The sequence below is a fragment of the Phlebotomus argentipes genome, unplaced genomic scaffold, assembly GCF_947086385.1.
Source record: "Phlebotomus argentipes unplaced genomic scaffold, Phlebotomus argentipes genome assembly contig_5, whole genome shotgun sequence".
NCBI classification, from domain to species: Eukaryota; Metazoa; Arthropoda; class Insecta; order Diptera; family Psychodidae; genus Phlebotomus; species Phlebotomus argentipes.
Genome location: NW_026776165.1, coordinates 12,721 through 29,259, shown reverse-complemented (window position 1 = coordinate 29,259; position 16,539 = coordinate 12,721).

Sequence of the window (16,539 nt, the reverse complement as noted above, 5' to 3'; positions counted from 1 at the left end):
AATCCCCATCAGTGAGGCTTCCAGGTATTCAAAGCAGCTCAACTATACACAGCTCAATCGTATCATAAGTACTCTGATGTGTTTGATCTGAACGGACTTTAAACAGTCCTTTGTAATTAATGTGAACGTTCTTTTATCCCCTGTGCTCTGCTTTGTAATATGGGTTGTTATTAAATGTTCGGAAAACTATTGAAAAGTTGCATGGCTCACTATTGCGCACTTCTTCTCTTTCATTTTGCAAATTGACGATGTACACGGAATAATCCATAGAATCCCCAGTGAAGAGTAAGCCAGTTTCACGGTTCTCACATGATTTATCTTCCATGGCGGGATTCTGTATATGCGAAAGTGCAATCAAAGATGACAACATGGATGCGTTTTTTTCCGCTATGTCTTGCATGCGTGCCATCTGAAGACCTCTTGGCTGCATGGCTCTCTTGTGCCACAATTCCCACACAGTGATGTATCTAATTAAAGTGCCTCTCTCTCTCTCTTACTCCATTCAAATCGATTAGAATCGCCAATAAGAGAAGAATTGAATCTGCATAAGAATTGCGCAGAACATGTGGAGATTCGATTGTGGGATGCTGTGCAATATATAGCGAAACGACGTCTCATCGTCATATTAGCGGCCAATGGAAGGTGAATTTATACACGAGGAGGAATACCTTTTCTCCTTCAAGTACAATCCACGCTCAACTTAACGGTACAAGACCTGCTAAACGGCGAAATAACTTGCCAACAATGAAGATGATCCGCCATGGAGATACGTGTGCATCTGATTGTGTGTATATATGGAATTGTATGGTAAAATGACGATGAGTACGAACATCGCATCGCAAGTCCATCTGTGCGGAGGCTGAAGTGCAGCGAAGAACTCCTCAGCGACGACACTAAGCGAAAGAAGTGTGTGTGCATATGGGAATGACGAACACGATCTCGAGAGGTGGGAAAAATTCCCTATAAGCAGTGTACGAAATGCTCATTGCTGCTCATTTACCTGACTTTATACTGTCTGTGCAAACTGAATATGTACACTTTCGTCTGAACGATTTTGCCTTGGAGATCTTTCAGTTCTTTGTGGTAATTTCAGCGATTGAGGCTGAGTCAACGCAATTTCGCTTACTAATTGCATCGCGGCTTTTTTCCCCTGAATATTGAGAGTCCACCGATGATTTGTCTCTGTGTTTATCTACTCGCTAATTTATGCAAATATTTGCTAATAATTGCTGCCTCTTTTTCGGCAATCAACAGCAGAAAAGTCAGTGTAAGTGATGGGTAATTGAATTGCTCATCCCAGGTGATTGTCTTGAGCACCTTCTCGGCGGTTGGTGAGAAGCGCAAGATTAGAGGTAATTGCGACTATAAGGGCGTCCTAATGATTTATTCACGCAGACGCGTTCCATTAACAATGCGGATGGAAGTTGCAAAAGTCATGAAGAAGAAAATATTCTATTTGCCATGTGAGAAGGTGCTCTGGCACCTTCAATGGCCATGGTATATATGGGGGGAGAAATAACGATGCGTATTTGCTCTTTATGATGCTTCAATGAACTTGGAAATGCCTGTGTGTGCATTTTTGATTTGAGTGCCATGGCAAATCACAGTGAATTATGAAGATTGCTGAAGTGTTTTCTGTTCCATGCGCGCGAGATGCCTTTTTACTGAAGAGAGAGAGACACTTCATTTTGCTGGAAAATTAATTGAGTTACTTGACTTTACCTTTGAAGTCAATTTTCAGCAATTTACCGCGCCAAAAGGGGAGCTAATTGAAAGAAAATGAGTGAAAAAATTCACCATCACAGGAGCAAGAAGTGTGTTTATTTTATTAGAATGCTGTGCTTTGCTCCTTCAGAATTTTTTCACCTTTCTCTTCTTCATTCTGCGGTGAATTTCCTTTGAATTTCGAATATGCATAAAAAATATATGGCAAAAACATTCTTGTATAATGTTTTTTTTGTAGCAGCTTTTCAGGAGACCCGCTAATTCGTTATTCAAGTTAAATGTTAGAAATTTCTGTACCACTTTCGCCATTATTCTGACACAATTTCCCTCAATATTGCAGTAATATTGCAGATAATGTTATAGGTGAGAGAACATCACCAATTACACTGACGATACTCATTTCAATTTCTTAACGCGCCAAGGCAAGCTCTCAACGCGAGAAAAGGTGTAGGTTTGACTCCAAAGGTGTTTGTCCAGTTCGTGTGTGGCGGAAGGTGAATGTAAGAGATGCTAAATACGGGTAATTCTCGGCGTTTTCTAATGTAAAGTAGAATCGGAACATTATTCATTCGACTGAATTTTTCTGACTTGGAGCGATCTCGAGGGTTGATACGTATGCCGAAGGTTCACTTTTCAAATGCACACAAGAGCCTGATGGCTACCGAGGCCACACCTTTCAATGGTTTGTGTCTCTAAATGCTTCTGCTTGTTCTTGAGACAAATTTAAGGAGGTAAACACATGCAGTTCTGCCATTTGTACTCCCTTCGCTGGTGGTGGCAAACGATGGTTGGCAAATATTTTGAGCATCTTCTGTTCCGGCCAAAGCGGCATGACTCACGCACTCAGCAATTTCAACTCTCTTGAGATGTTCAGGAGTGATTTATTTCACACGCAAATGAATTAATTTTCCACTAATTTGAACCAACAAGTAAGAATTGTCCGTCGGTGGTAATTAAAATGCAAAGATTTCTCATTTGTATCTCCTTATTTTCTGTAATATGATCCGCGCAAGTTATTTTCCTCAAAACATCTCTAATTGCTTTTTCAGTGCATTCCTGTGCCAAATCTGCACTGTATGCAACTTGATGCATTCATTATGAATTAATATAATGATAGAATATGAAACTATCGGATTGAATTGCGCCCCATCCAGAGTAATTAAGTGATTGTATTTTGAGAATCCCTTTCATTAAGACTTGACGATGCAGGGATCAATTAGGGAAATTGCTCAATTCCGCTCTTAGATGCAGCACAATGAAGGGTGAGAGGATTTCTCCTATGAAACTTGACCCCCATTAAAAAAAACCCCCCATTGAATGTCTGTGCGGGAAAATTGAAAGATATATTGCACACTGGTGGAGCATTTACACTAGAATTAGGCGTGCTCCATTTCTGTAACTATGCCAAGAACTGGCCACGCGAGTTAACCGATGAGTTGAAAGAATTCGTGCTCTTTAGCCAAGATATAAGATAGATCATTCAGCATTATTTTCTGTATCTCTCATCTGTTATCTGAAATAGTTTTCACTCTGATGTGACGAGAACTGGTGAGCATTGCATGGCTGGGTAGACCTCAGATATCACCTTATGACTTGCCACAGTTTCTATATTTGTCCCGAATGACTTCACGGGTCAAGATACCTCTACTCGCGCTCTTGATCTCATCGTGAACTCTTATCCACTGCAGGACCGCCACAAATTCTCGAAGGCAATCCCAAATATTGAAATTTCATCATTTCTCTCCTTCGCATGGATCACTTTTTTTCTATACCTCTTTACCACACAATCAGCATTCCTCTGTCGTCTTCTATATATTATACTTGAATTGTGACCTTAGAACCATCCAGACACAATTCCACAAAAGCGCGGCCCGTTAGAGATTCTCCATCATTATTGGCAGCCGTAAATTCTTCAGGCGCAGCCACGGTCTTGTATTTCTCACATCATACGGCACACCAAAGGTCACCAAACACACTCAACTCGAGGGGAAATTCTCGCTTCACACTCTCTTCCCCCAATAACCTGTGAGAACCTCCGATGACCCCGCGTTCCATCTACTTTGCCTAATGCCAAATTGACCAAGACAACGCGAACACTTCTTGAGAACCGTCATTTGTTGACTATCGCGCAATTGGCAGATGATAATTGAATTTTCAGCTCATCAGCAACAACTTCACATTGTTCGAGAGATTCGCAACATGCGTCAAGGAATTAACCCATTATAGTTGACAGAAGTTCTTCACTCATGATATTTTCCCTTATAGCAATGTGTGAAATTGAATACCAATTTACATCCTTATGATTTTCTATACCAGAAACTCAGAATTCTTTCCAGGAACTCTCTACATTTTTCAACTCTGAAAGTGGCTCAAAAATGCACACGTCCAATGTGGCTTATTAAAAAATTCAGGCTCTGATCTGCAATGGGTTAATTCGATATTCCTGCATTGCGCTTCAGGGCTTCACTTTTTCCTCTCCCCGGCAAATCATACATCATTCTTTAGCCTACATGTGCCAACACACAGCGAAGTAATATCAAAATAAAGGTGTTCGCGAAAGGTAATTCTGCGGGATACTGAAAGTCAATGGCCAAACGTCACCCATCAACTCTGGAATCGACTCTGAAATTGAATCCGCTCGAAGGAGTGACGCTTGGAAGATTTTTCGGCCCTGGCGCATATCGCATTACTTTCGTGCGCTCCTCACCTTCGCCACATATACCTCCTGGCCACTCAATCAATTGCAGTTATTTTCACTTTGATTAGATGATGCGCGCGATACTCAGACGATGGACGTTGAAATTTGCACACGCAACAGCACTGAAGGTATATGAATATGTATGAAAAATTGACGAAGGTGTTCATAGACAATGCAACTTGTCTATCGAATTTGCACATTATTCGGATTCCTTTTTTTCATGCCAGAGAGCTTTTTGGCTCTCTTCGCCGCCAGCAAGTGATTCCATTTTCCGTTTTGAGGTGCACATAATCCCCGTGCACGCTTCTGTATGCACCATTTGATATGATTTCATTTAATTCTCGTCATTAGTTCACCACCCAATATCTCTTGAAATTTTCATGCAGCCAGTGTGTATGTGTTTGCCTCGCCATCTGCCATGATAATTACACTCGGGTTTTTCATGCAAAAGTGAGGAAACTGCGAACGCCAAAACATGGATTACCATTCAGCCAATTACAGCTTCAGCGCACGTGAACGAGTTCATCATTTGGCATTAAATTTGCACCGATTTTAAAGGTGTGCTTCGTCCTCTAGTGACGCGAGCTCATTGCTTGTACAACTTTTCACCTATTGTGGCGATGATGAAACTGGAATTATTCACTCTTATATGCAAATTGGTCTTAGAAATTGGGTCTTTGAATATTCTTCAGCGATGGTTGCGAATGAGGTCTTACAAATTGCCTTTGTTAAGGGATTATACCATCGACAGTTTGCTGATATGGTTGGTGATAAATGTCTTTCATTTGGGCATCATATGAAACAACTCATTTGTACGAATTTAAGGGTTAATTGTGTGAAATCATTATATATATATAACGTGTGTGTGGGTCTGTGGCAAAAGAATTTGATTCTCCCTGAATTTGATGAGAGTCCAATTTAATTCCGCAAGATTTTATTCGAAAATTGCATGTTGCCAATAATGCCTTTTGCACAATTTCATTTAAATTTACCATTTTTGTCTGGTGCAATTCATCTAAAATCGCATGATTTGCCGCATTTTCATCGGCAAATAATACATCATTAGATATTCGGATAATTCCCAGTTGTGGGTAAACGGAGAATTTCCCGAAGACATGCCATTTCTCCGCCCCGCACGCCGTTCACTCTGTGTGTGTGTGTGCGATGGATCAAAATCAATAAATGCGGGGTTCATCTGAGGTGGCTTGTGTTGTGTGATACACCTCATCTAAGACATTGTACTAATCCCCATATTACGGCAATGCGAAATTAATGCAAATTAATTCGATTTATGTGGTAGAGTAATATTAATTTTCCCTTCCGCAAGGATTCCCCAACTCTAATGCTATATATGTATGGGTTTAATGTTGATATTAGACATTCCATTGTGGGCCAGGAGGATGATTTAATAATTGTAATGTACGTGTCAAATGTAAAATTTGAATTTTGCGCTCATTTGCATGCAAATTGGTATGGCCCCGGAGGCGCCACTCCTTCAACCCCAAATTGACCGATTACCAGTGGAAAGACTTTCAATATGCCGCTGATTGTCTGCACTCAATTACTTGATGTAATCGCACACCCCAACAAATGGGGATGATTTATGGGAGAGGATCATGGAAAACAAAGAATCAACACAGGAAAGCATTGAATTATGACATTAAAATTTGGCTAGCCACGGTTTTTGGATTATTGCATGTTGCCTTCGCATCAATAATGTGCATATGTATGTAAATATCAACGGAAACCCTCTGCAAGGGCGTAGGAGGACTAGACTAGACGAAGAGTGTATGATTGATTATTAACATGAGCTATAAAGTTGATTTTTTCTCCATGAAGTATATGCTTTATTTTCTGGCATCTCTTGTATAACTACGCCAATGCTCCTTGTTGGTGTTTACTTTTCCTACAGCTACATATGCGTTTTCTCAATGACAGGAGCTCACAAACTCTCTGCAAATGCAAATGAAACGCCATCCATCGTGATGATTAAACCACAAATGTGGGGTTGGCCCTCTCCCCTTCTTCTTCAGCATGCAATTCCCATCCCCAGATTCAAGGTAATTCTCAATTGAATTTTCATCTGACGAGCTTTTTATGCACTCCACACGGACTCGTGTTTGCCGGAAAGATTAGGAGCCGTGTTTGAAGTGCGCCTCGCATGTGGTGGGTCTGGCCGGGAAATGAAAAGCATATTCCATTTTCCAAGGATATTAATTTCAACCACAGAATTCCGGGGCAAAAGAGATCCAAAACGCGCGAAAGAGTGACCATCGCGTTTCAGTCTGCAATATGTTTGTATTCCGGATCCTCCCACATGATATACACCCCCCGTCTCTCGCAACTCCACTCTCACCCCGCATCTTTGCGGGAACAATGATTTTTTCCGGCCACAGCTCTCCCAGCATCCGCAGATGAGCTGATAAAGAGCCCTGGGAGATGATTGAAGAGCCGAAATTTGCAAAAAGGAAGAGCGAACAAAGCGCGCCCAATACTCGCATGTCTGGGCAATGTGAGCATGGTCAGGAGGCACATAACGCTCTTGCTGGTCGTCTCTTTGGTTGGAAAGTGGAGAAAAGAACACAAGAATCATTTCTGATGGTGTGCAAGAAATGGAACAAGAAATAAAATATATTAATAGCGTGTTTCACATGATTCAGCGTGAGGAGAGCATTTAGTTGAATGTGGAACACTAATTTTGCGTGTATAAGTTTCATAAAGTTGTCTCGTACCATAAATCTCGGAGGAAAGTTCTCTGGGTGTTTCCCAACTGTCGGGTGCGCGAGGGCTTTTGTAAAACTCAAAATACACAAACTCCACGAAGGAAGAGCAAAAAGGCTCACCAACTGCATATACCACACAAATTCACTGCAACATCCCATTGACACAGGGTGTAACGCGTGCAGTGTTAAAAATTTAAGTGATTTGCTTTAAGATAAAGCTGAAGCTATCCACTGTCTGAACTTCATGAAAGTTTAAGAAATATAAGATTTTCTGAAATGGAACGAAATTTGTATAGTAGAAATTGTGACAAAACTCAGTTAATGTCGGTTTGATAACGACGAAAAATAAATAATTATTCAAAGTCCAATATCAATGAAATGCTGGAACTGATGATTGAATTGCCAGTACAATTGCTTCATTCGGTTTAAATACTGGACAGAAAATGCAAAACTGCAATAAAATTCATCAAATTTCTTCTCCGATGTTCGTCATTATATGAAAATAGATTTATACAAGACACTTGCGTATGTAAATGCCTTGTCTGACAAATTGGTTCTACTAATTATTTCAAGACATGCACTAATAAGTCAGTTATTCTCCAAAGGATTCGCCACATGAAAGCGCCTAGGGAAACATATGAGTATTTAAATTGTTGCAACACACACAAAGTATGCAAAATAATGTTACTCACGCATAATGTTTTCGAGGCACCCCCCAAAAAGGTGGGTGAAAAGCATTAAGTAATGGAATTTGATAAAGAGCAAAATGGTCCAATTTGATTTATTCAATCTGCCATCAGTGAAATTTCTCTGCATGCTTCTTGGCTGTGGGCAGGGAAAAAAATCGCGTGATGGAAATCAGACTTCAGGAAGTGTATTACATGAATTCTTGCCGAGATGCCATTGAAAGTATGAAATCGCATGAAGAGGTAGGACAAAACAGAGAGTGAGAAATTAATAAAAGCAGCCTAAAGACGAGAGTGGGTGAAGTAAAGAAATTGGGTTAAATTGATTTCCCTCAGTTCCCAAGCACTTCCTATCGGCTTATCCTTCCATTTAAGATATTTTTAATCTATTTACAAGGGCTATTAAATTGATCTACAACTCTAAATTGAGAATTTCATCGCAAGAAAGCGATGGTCGATATGCAACTCAATTTGCAAGATTCTCTCAATATGTTCTGTTCGAGTGGCTTCGGTGTAAACACAGTATATTTAATAAAATATTTTAATAAACCCCGATGCAGATAAAATATGATTAAGGATTCTCGAGAAAGTTGCAACACTTCTTAATTCCATCACTATAAGAGAGCCATAGAGCTGTGTAAGTACGGCAAGATTCCGTACTTTTGATTCTTATTTGCAGCAAAGATGCAACATTTCACGGTTAACGTGATTATTGCATGAAATATCAGTGAAACATGCATCATGTTGCGTTTTTCACATGACTCATCGTGTGCCTTTTCACGCCAATATGCACTTTACAAACTTTACACCAGGACTAAACTATGCCACTGAAACGCGAAAGCCTGAAAATCAGCTCAAAATCCCACTGAAAATTCACTCACACATGTCCCCAAATTTTAGCGGATAATCAAGAAAATGTGGTTAAGCCCACGCTTTAGAAGCAGTCTTAACAAATTATTTGTAATTTACAAGTACTTACATAAGAATTCCTTAAACGTATGGCGCTTATCAATATATGTACGTCATTGACGCAGAGGAAGTCTGCATGATAGGAATGTTCTATTGCGAGTATTGAAAGTTTCTGATCCCCATCTTTGACAATGTCCATCTATGTGAAACTCTTCGGGCTATTGTTAGAAACTTTAGCTTTCAAATACACACACAAAGACTTCATTGCACTCTGAGAACATTTCGCAACAAGTTAAATCTTCTTCGATTGCTCTACTGCAATTAAAAAAAATTGAATTGCATTGAATATTTCTGTTAAAATATCAAGTCTCCTTTGGATATATCTTTGAGAAATGATTATATTTTCTACTTTCACTTATTTCATTCTCTATTATTCCATGAAGTTTTTCACGAATTATTATATGAGCGACAACACAATGACGTGAACAGCTTTTGTCCTGGTAAAAACTGAAGAATTTTCTCAATCAATCGTTCGCCCTTTTGACCTCCGCAAAATATGCTATAAATTCTATCCGGAATGGAAGAAAGTTTACACACACACACACGCTAACACACATTTTCTCGGGATGGTAAATGAGTGATTCTTGAGGTGGCTCTGGTCTTCCGCTTCTGGGGTGAATTAATGCTAAACTTGTGTTGGATGAATTGCGATTGTCGAACGTGCTCCCATTGAATGGCGTCACATCGTTTCGGTTCCTTTTATTCAAGCCATTTTCTCACTCGCACAGTGTCTCAATGCGAGCCCCAATTGAAGGAAGCTCACTCCCACGTTCTGGGTACCGCGCGGCGCTTTGTTGGAAGTTCAACGTGTAGTATATATTGATTTCCTTGTCACGGCAGCCACCCAGAGTCTATTCATCCGTCACGTAAATACACTGCGCGACATTCATTACTGTGCGGAGAGCAATTATTAATCCTCCGAATCCCGCCAAATCCCAGCACCAAAACCGAAACACTCTCCGCATCCAATCCCAGATATTAATCAATCCGCCAAAAATTCGACACACACTCCAACTTGAATTTGCCACCGAGGAGGACTCTCAAGGAGTCCTTTTAGCCAGCGCCCTTTTGTTGTACGAGTGACAAATAAATTGAAAATACCTCAAAAACATTGGACAAAAATTAATTCTGTGCCTCGCTGAAACCTCAAAATGTGATTGATTTAGCCTCTCTCCATCAACTTTTGCCTGCCAGTGCTTTATTTTTAAAGTGTTGGCCATTAAAAACATAGAGACTCTTGAGTGTATCGATAGGGATATTTCATGCCACCTGTTCTAGCTAACATAAGTAATTTGAGCGTTTTTTTTTGTTGTTGTGAAAATATTGTTTTCTCTGGATGTTTAATGCTCTATTATTAAACCATTTTCACTTGTGTGTGCTCGTGATGCGATCCTCCCGAGATTAGATGGAATGGGTGGGGATATTGAGGAGGCAGTCGAACGTGTTAAGGTTCATTTGACGAGGAAACCCTATAATTAATTAGATTGTATTTATACAGAGGAAGAGAAGAATCTCCAAGATTTGCCCATGCCTGAAGATTTGTATCTGTTTTACGCCGCCACTTCACACCATCTCTTCCATTGTGATGGAGTTCATCATTTTCTACACTTTCTGGAGAGCAACTTCTTGCACTCTGTACATATATTTTGAAAGTGGTGAAAAGAATTGATAGCAAGAAGCTGAGAAAATGTAGAGAAAAAATATGATGTCGGTATGATCAAATATAATGTTTCAGTTGCCGCCTCTCTTCGATATTGTTGCAAGAAAGCATGAGAGGATTCATCAAATTTTGCCGCGCTGCTAATGAAATTCCACAAATTCCCTCCGTTTCTCTTTAACGATTTGTATAATTCAATATAGAGGGATACTTGGATGAACGAAGGTAGAATACTTTTTATATTATCCATCTTTAATATTTATTATTCTCATCATCTCTCTCTTCACGAAGTCTGTGCGTAACACCGTTAGCAATCATCGACACTCATCGTAAGTAAATATTGACGTGAAAAAATTATTGATTCAAAAATAAGGCACTTTCACGCCTTCAGTTTGTCCCCAGGCTAAGGACAGTCTTAATGCAATTTGCCACTTCTGGCGGCAAATGAAGGAACATGTGCAATATGTTCGAGTGTGTGTGGCTTCGTAATTCCAGAGGCTGAGTTGCCATCTTTATAATGTTCTGTTGATATAAAACAAATGCAAGAGTTCTTTATTCTGGTTGACTTCTGCCTATATAGTTTAGAGCTGTAGTTTACCCAACAGCATCTGACTGATAAATTCAAATCAACTTTTTTAATTTCCATCGCAGTGTGAATTTTTTTTTGGTCATATAAAAAAGTCAACCTATCGCTTTGGTCCGCCGACTCTGGCGCCCCTCCAGCCTGAACCCTCAAAGGGATCAGACAGTGTTTTTATTGCTCCTATTTTTGTGTGTTAATTACATGCGAGAAGGTGGTAACGATCCGACAAACAAATTGGCGCAACATTAGACACTGTTGTCGAACTACCAACAGACATTGTGCGTCCATTAATGTTTGGGGTGAGTTTTATGATGTGCATTTTTTATAATTAATTATTAAATGAGTTTACCTTTTACTCTCTCCCGCCTTTTGATCCACGGATCGTGAGTTTGATATGTTCCCTGTGTGCGTGGTTTTTTTTCTGCCGAGCGGCAAAAAAGTTTCAGCCATCAGGAACAACTTTGGGATCATGGGATGTTATCCTAACACTGATTACTCATCCCATAAATTAATAATGTTAATTATTCTTCAATAACGCCGTCGTGTCTCGCTGCCATACAGACACATCTCACCTGGTCAGGGGCGGGAATGGAGGCGAAAGAGCTCAGCAACTACTGGGACGAAGTTTGTAATATGACTTTTTGTGGGGCTCGCAATGGATGATAATTAAAAATTCCTCGGATCTGAGTCTCGGAGAACGCCCACTTGGCGCACAGAGGCTCACAAGTTGGGGATGAAACAACCGCCATTACAAAAGTCTAATGATTTCGATCTTGATGGCATTTTCTAATCAGTCACATGGAAATTTCATGCTCCTGTGGTCCTCACACTCTTGAGCATCGCATCCAGTGTATAGGAAGACAGAGAGATGGCTGTTTGGATTGAGTGTGACAATCCTCGAATGATGGATCGAGCGGCGCTCCGAAAATATACAATCCAAAATGATAAAGACGTGTCAATTATAGGACAAAGACAAAGGGAAATGTCATGAGTGAGTGAAAATCGGATAATGAATTAGAGATGCAAGAATTGAGTATATGATATCGAGATTAGGTAGAGTGTGTCGCCCAAAATCGCATCACCGCATGTCTTGATGAGTTGTTGTAAAATTTGCCCCATCATTTCCCTCCTCGCGCGCGTCACCTTTTCTGCCCCGGCGGCGGTGTTTTTTTTCTATCATGTCCCTCTCTTTGATTTCCAGCCAAACGAGCCTCCCATCCATCGACTCATCATGCCACAATGAGGCGCTGTCGAAATAACTTAAACAAATACCTGCATTTCATTTTCACCTCTCGTGGCAGCGCACAAAAAAGCCCCGCACAGTCGGTGGATTGGTTAGCTTGCCTGGCATGGCTTTAATGGTTGTGCCTAAAAAAAAACTCAGCCAGTTCAATTACAGTGAGTGAATGTGAGAAAAAAATCCATGTGAAATCATTTTGAGTAGAATTTTTTTTTTATTTCAATGCCAAATTTACACATGTAGACATGATAAATTTGAAAACTATCCATTCGCATTATATGTAATTTTGCCTCTATCCTATGTCCTTAAATAATCATTCGAGAAGAACTTAAAACAGTGCATTTAAGTGAGGACTAATACAAAAAGAAAAACCCTAACAAATTGTACTGAAATTGTGGTTTCATGCTATTTCTTCTCTGTTGAAAATTATAGTATAACACATTATTGAATAACTCCCTGTGTGAATATTCAAACATTGCCAGAATCTACTTGAAACTAATTCAAATATTCCAAATACAGGAAATATTGCGAATGATGCAATTCACAAATATTGGCAAAATGAAAAGCTATTGTGAAACTTGTGTAGAATCTTTCACGCTCCGTTCAATTATGATATAAAATTTATATACATACATATATGATTGCAATATTGTTTGTTGGGTGAAAAGGGGATTAAAGTACATAAATTTCCACCATATAATTTTCATTTCGCAGGTCAAAATGTACAGAGAGTTCAAAATGCAATTGTTTGGTGTGTTCAATTTTTGGATAAAAAGTATACACGCTTCACTGAATTAATGTGACCGGTTATTGAAATATCATTATCAGGTGTGCCTACAATTTAATAAATTTAATAGGATTATAAACTTTTCATGTCGGATGATTTTGGGGTGTGAGGACAACCTTTTGCGCTATAATCATGTGTTTATTGAATACGCGACCCTTCAACCCCACTTCAGAATCATGGTCAAAATAGGCATTAATATCGCAATTATTGCATGCGACGGTCTTCTATGGAATGTATTGGACCAATTGATGACGCCGTAGCGGTCATGAAACGCTTTGATAGGCACTTTAATGCAATTACAATAATCTCAGTGGTTTCGGTTATTTTAGTGTTGAATAATATGTCGAGGATTAAAATGATATGACGATGAAGAGAGGTGCATGAATGTCAGTACGAAATATTATCAATTGTCAATGAATGGAACATACGCTTTGATATGCAATGATCATGTACATTCACTCAACTTGTTGCTCTTCATAAAAGCACAAAATTGTCTCTAATAAATTATTCAGAATCTCTTGTGAACAACTCAGAAGGGTAGGGGGAGTGATTTGGTGTGAGGACACATGGGATAAATGATATAAACGACAAGACATTCTATTGTAAGTCCTTTGACTAATAGCAGAACGTCTGCTATCGCTCAATCGACTCCTCTTGCTCTCCTTTCCAAGGACAAATAATCCTCACATTCCCCAAAAGTCACATCCACGCGGAATTACGGTTGCAAAATCACCCAATTCGCGCAAAGAGGCACGTGAGATAAGTTAATGGCGAAATCTTGACGTATTACAATGGATCAATAATGGAATGTTTTTTTTTGCAAAATTAATTATCCATCTGTGATTGATGGAATGTAGGTACAAAAAGCGGACTTTCCCCATGACAACCCATTAATGGAGTCTCTCCAATAGAAGAGAAAAAAATGTAAAGCTGAATAATTAATTTAACCCCACATAAAATTGGGCGAATGCATGTTTATTTTTTTAAATCCATTATGCTCTACAGATTTTAACGTACAAGAATATTTAATTGGTGATGACATACTAAAACATAATGAAAGTTACTGATAGATGTAAATGTTATATAATCTTTTGGGGAAATTTGCATCATTCTTTCTTCAGCCGCTTTTAACATTAAATGTGTAATTGCTAAATTTAAAACCGTTTGTTTTGGATGAGTTCCTTTTTTTGTTAAAAACAAAACCATATCCTATGCTTACTGAGTGCTCTCATTTGCAAAATACACGTGCACTTGATATTTTCATTAAATTGAAATTAAATTTTCTCAACTTTTTGTGGCTTTTCGACAACATCCCAAATTTATATTGTTCTTTCACTCGCCCACATATATTTACCATTTGCCAAAATGCTATTGCTGAGGGTTTTCCTGCGGATGGCGTGAGTTTTCAGCGCTCACGCGGGGGATGGAGTGTAATTAGTATAATTCGTTTTGCGGGATAAATCGCTATTTTATTAGGGAAAACCTACAAGTTTACCGCAAATGATTCTGCGACTCCCTTTGAACATTATGGGGCATTGAAGGAAATAAGGGAAGGAATTCTCTGCGAATGCACAGCATATGGCTGTGGCTGTCGATAAATTTTAGCAAATTAATTACTTTAAGATCGCTTCCGTAATTAAAATGCGCATGGACGGAATGTTGATTTACAACTGCATAATTCGATTTGGGTCTATATACATATATAAAACGATTTTGTGCGATAAAATCTCCAATATGTCTTATGACCCTCTTTTTTCACATTATATTTTTTTTAATTCTGAGCAATAAAGCAATAGAGCGCATAGTTGTTGCCTCGATGGCAACTTGGGAATTGTGTGCCAAGCATTCGGGGTGGGTCCAATTGACTCTGAAGAAATAAATGGGGTTAAACATTCGCCAGCCGTGTCAGTAAATTATTGTGCAGTGTGCCGTAAAATATCGCTTCGTGTTCCCAATTTCCCAAAATATCCATTTAAAATAATTGCATTGTTTCAAATCCACAAATAAGAGGTATTTTGTAAGGAGGGTGCATACTAATTCACCCGATATTGTGCACTGATAAATGGTCTTCGATTGTTTATACGTGCAGACAACATTAGAATTACAAATGCCAGTTGACACAAGTCCTCTTGTGACTTCTTTCCACTTTGTCTTACATTTCTATGGGGAAAATGACGCGGTGGAGGAACTTTTGATGTAATTTCAATAATAGAGTATGTATCTGTGTGCAATTTACACAAATATTCAATACTTTATATTGAATGGGTAACTTTATGATGCTCACTTTATTTAATCTTGAGTCTAATCTCTCGAAATCATACATATGAGTCACCAATATGGTATCGCCTCAATTATGAATTTGAATCTCTATGGCAAAACAATGCGAGGCTTCGGCGGAAATATTCTTTTCACTCCGAACCGATCGATCCAAAAGAAGTGTACAAGAACAAAACCTCATCAATGAGGTGTAGACAAAAGGCGAACAAAAATTGATCTTGTGTTGTGATTTAACAATAAACACAACTCAAAAGAATAACACGCAAGTCACAATCTATTTATTCCAAAGATAACATTCGAATATTAATAACTATTTACAGAGATCTCCAACCACACAAGGTCTCTTCTCCGTGCTCACGTCGACCTCTTCGTTGAGTGGACACACTCCTTCAAGTGCAATCTCTATTACAAATTCCTCTCGTCTTACAGTCGGATTCTTTCCTCGATATATCACGCTTGGGTCACGTTCACCTGGAAATTTCAGAGGCTTTTTTGTGGCAATAGGGACTTGTTGTGCCGAAAAGTATTGCGGGATTCTGAATCTTTAGTGGGTTCCGATGGATGGTCACTGCGTCTTAGAAAGCTTGTTAAGAGTCATAATAACACGATCTCTAAATGGAGTATTTCGTCTGCCGCGCGAAGCCATAAGAAATATGCGAGGTTTCCCATCTCAATTTTTACCTACAGTCCATTATTGTAATTATTCGTGTACTCTATGGTAAAGCCGTTTGGAAGGCATACCAAAAAGCCACAGCCTGCAAAGTAAAATGAACTTTTCAAGAGTTTGACCAACTGTTGCATAACGAGCAAATTGAACAACAAGCGCTTTAGAACTATTAATGAAATGAAAAAGCGCACCTTAAGCGTATATATATATATATATATACACACATATATATATATATATATGTATATGTATATATATATGTATATGTATATATATGTATGTATATATACTCATGGTCCCATCAGACACTTAGCTAAAAACAATTACTTTGGTTGGAGAAAAAAATCCTCAAGAAGTGGGAAGAAATTCCTGGCGTCGACTCTCTTAAACTATTTGTCAATGTATGGATCGTTTAAATTGTTGAGGCGCGGGATGCTGAAGATCTGTATATGGCTATCACATTTCATTAGTTCTCTCATCAGTGCCTTTTGTAGGGGCGCAGCAAAAAAATGATGATGGGAACGGAG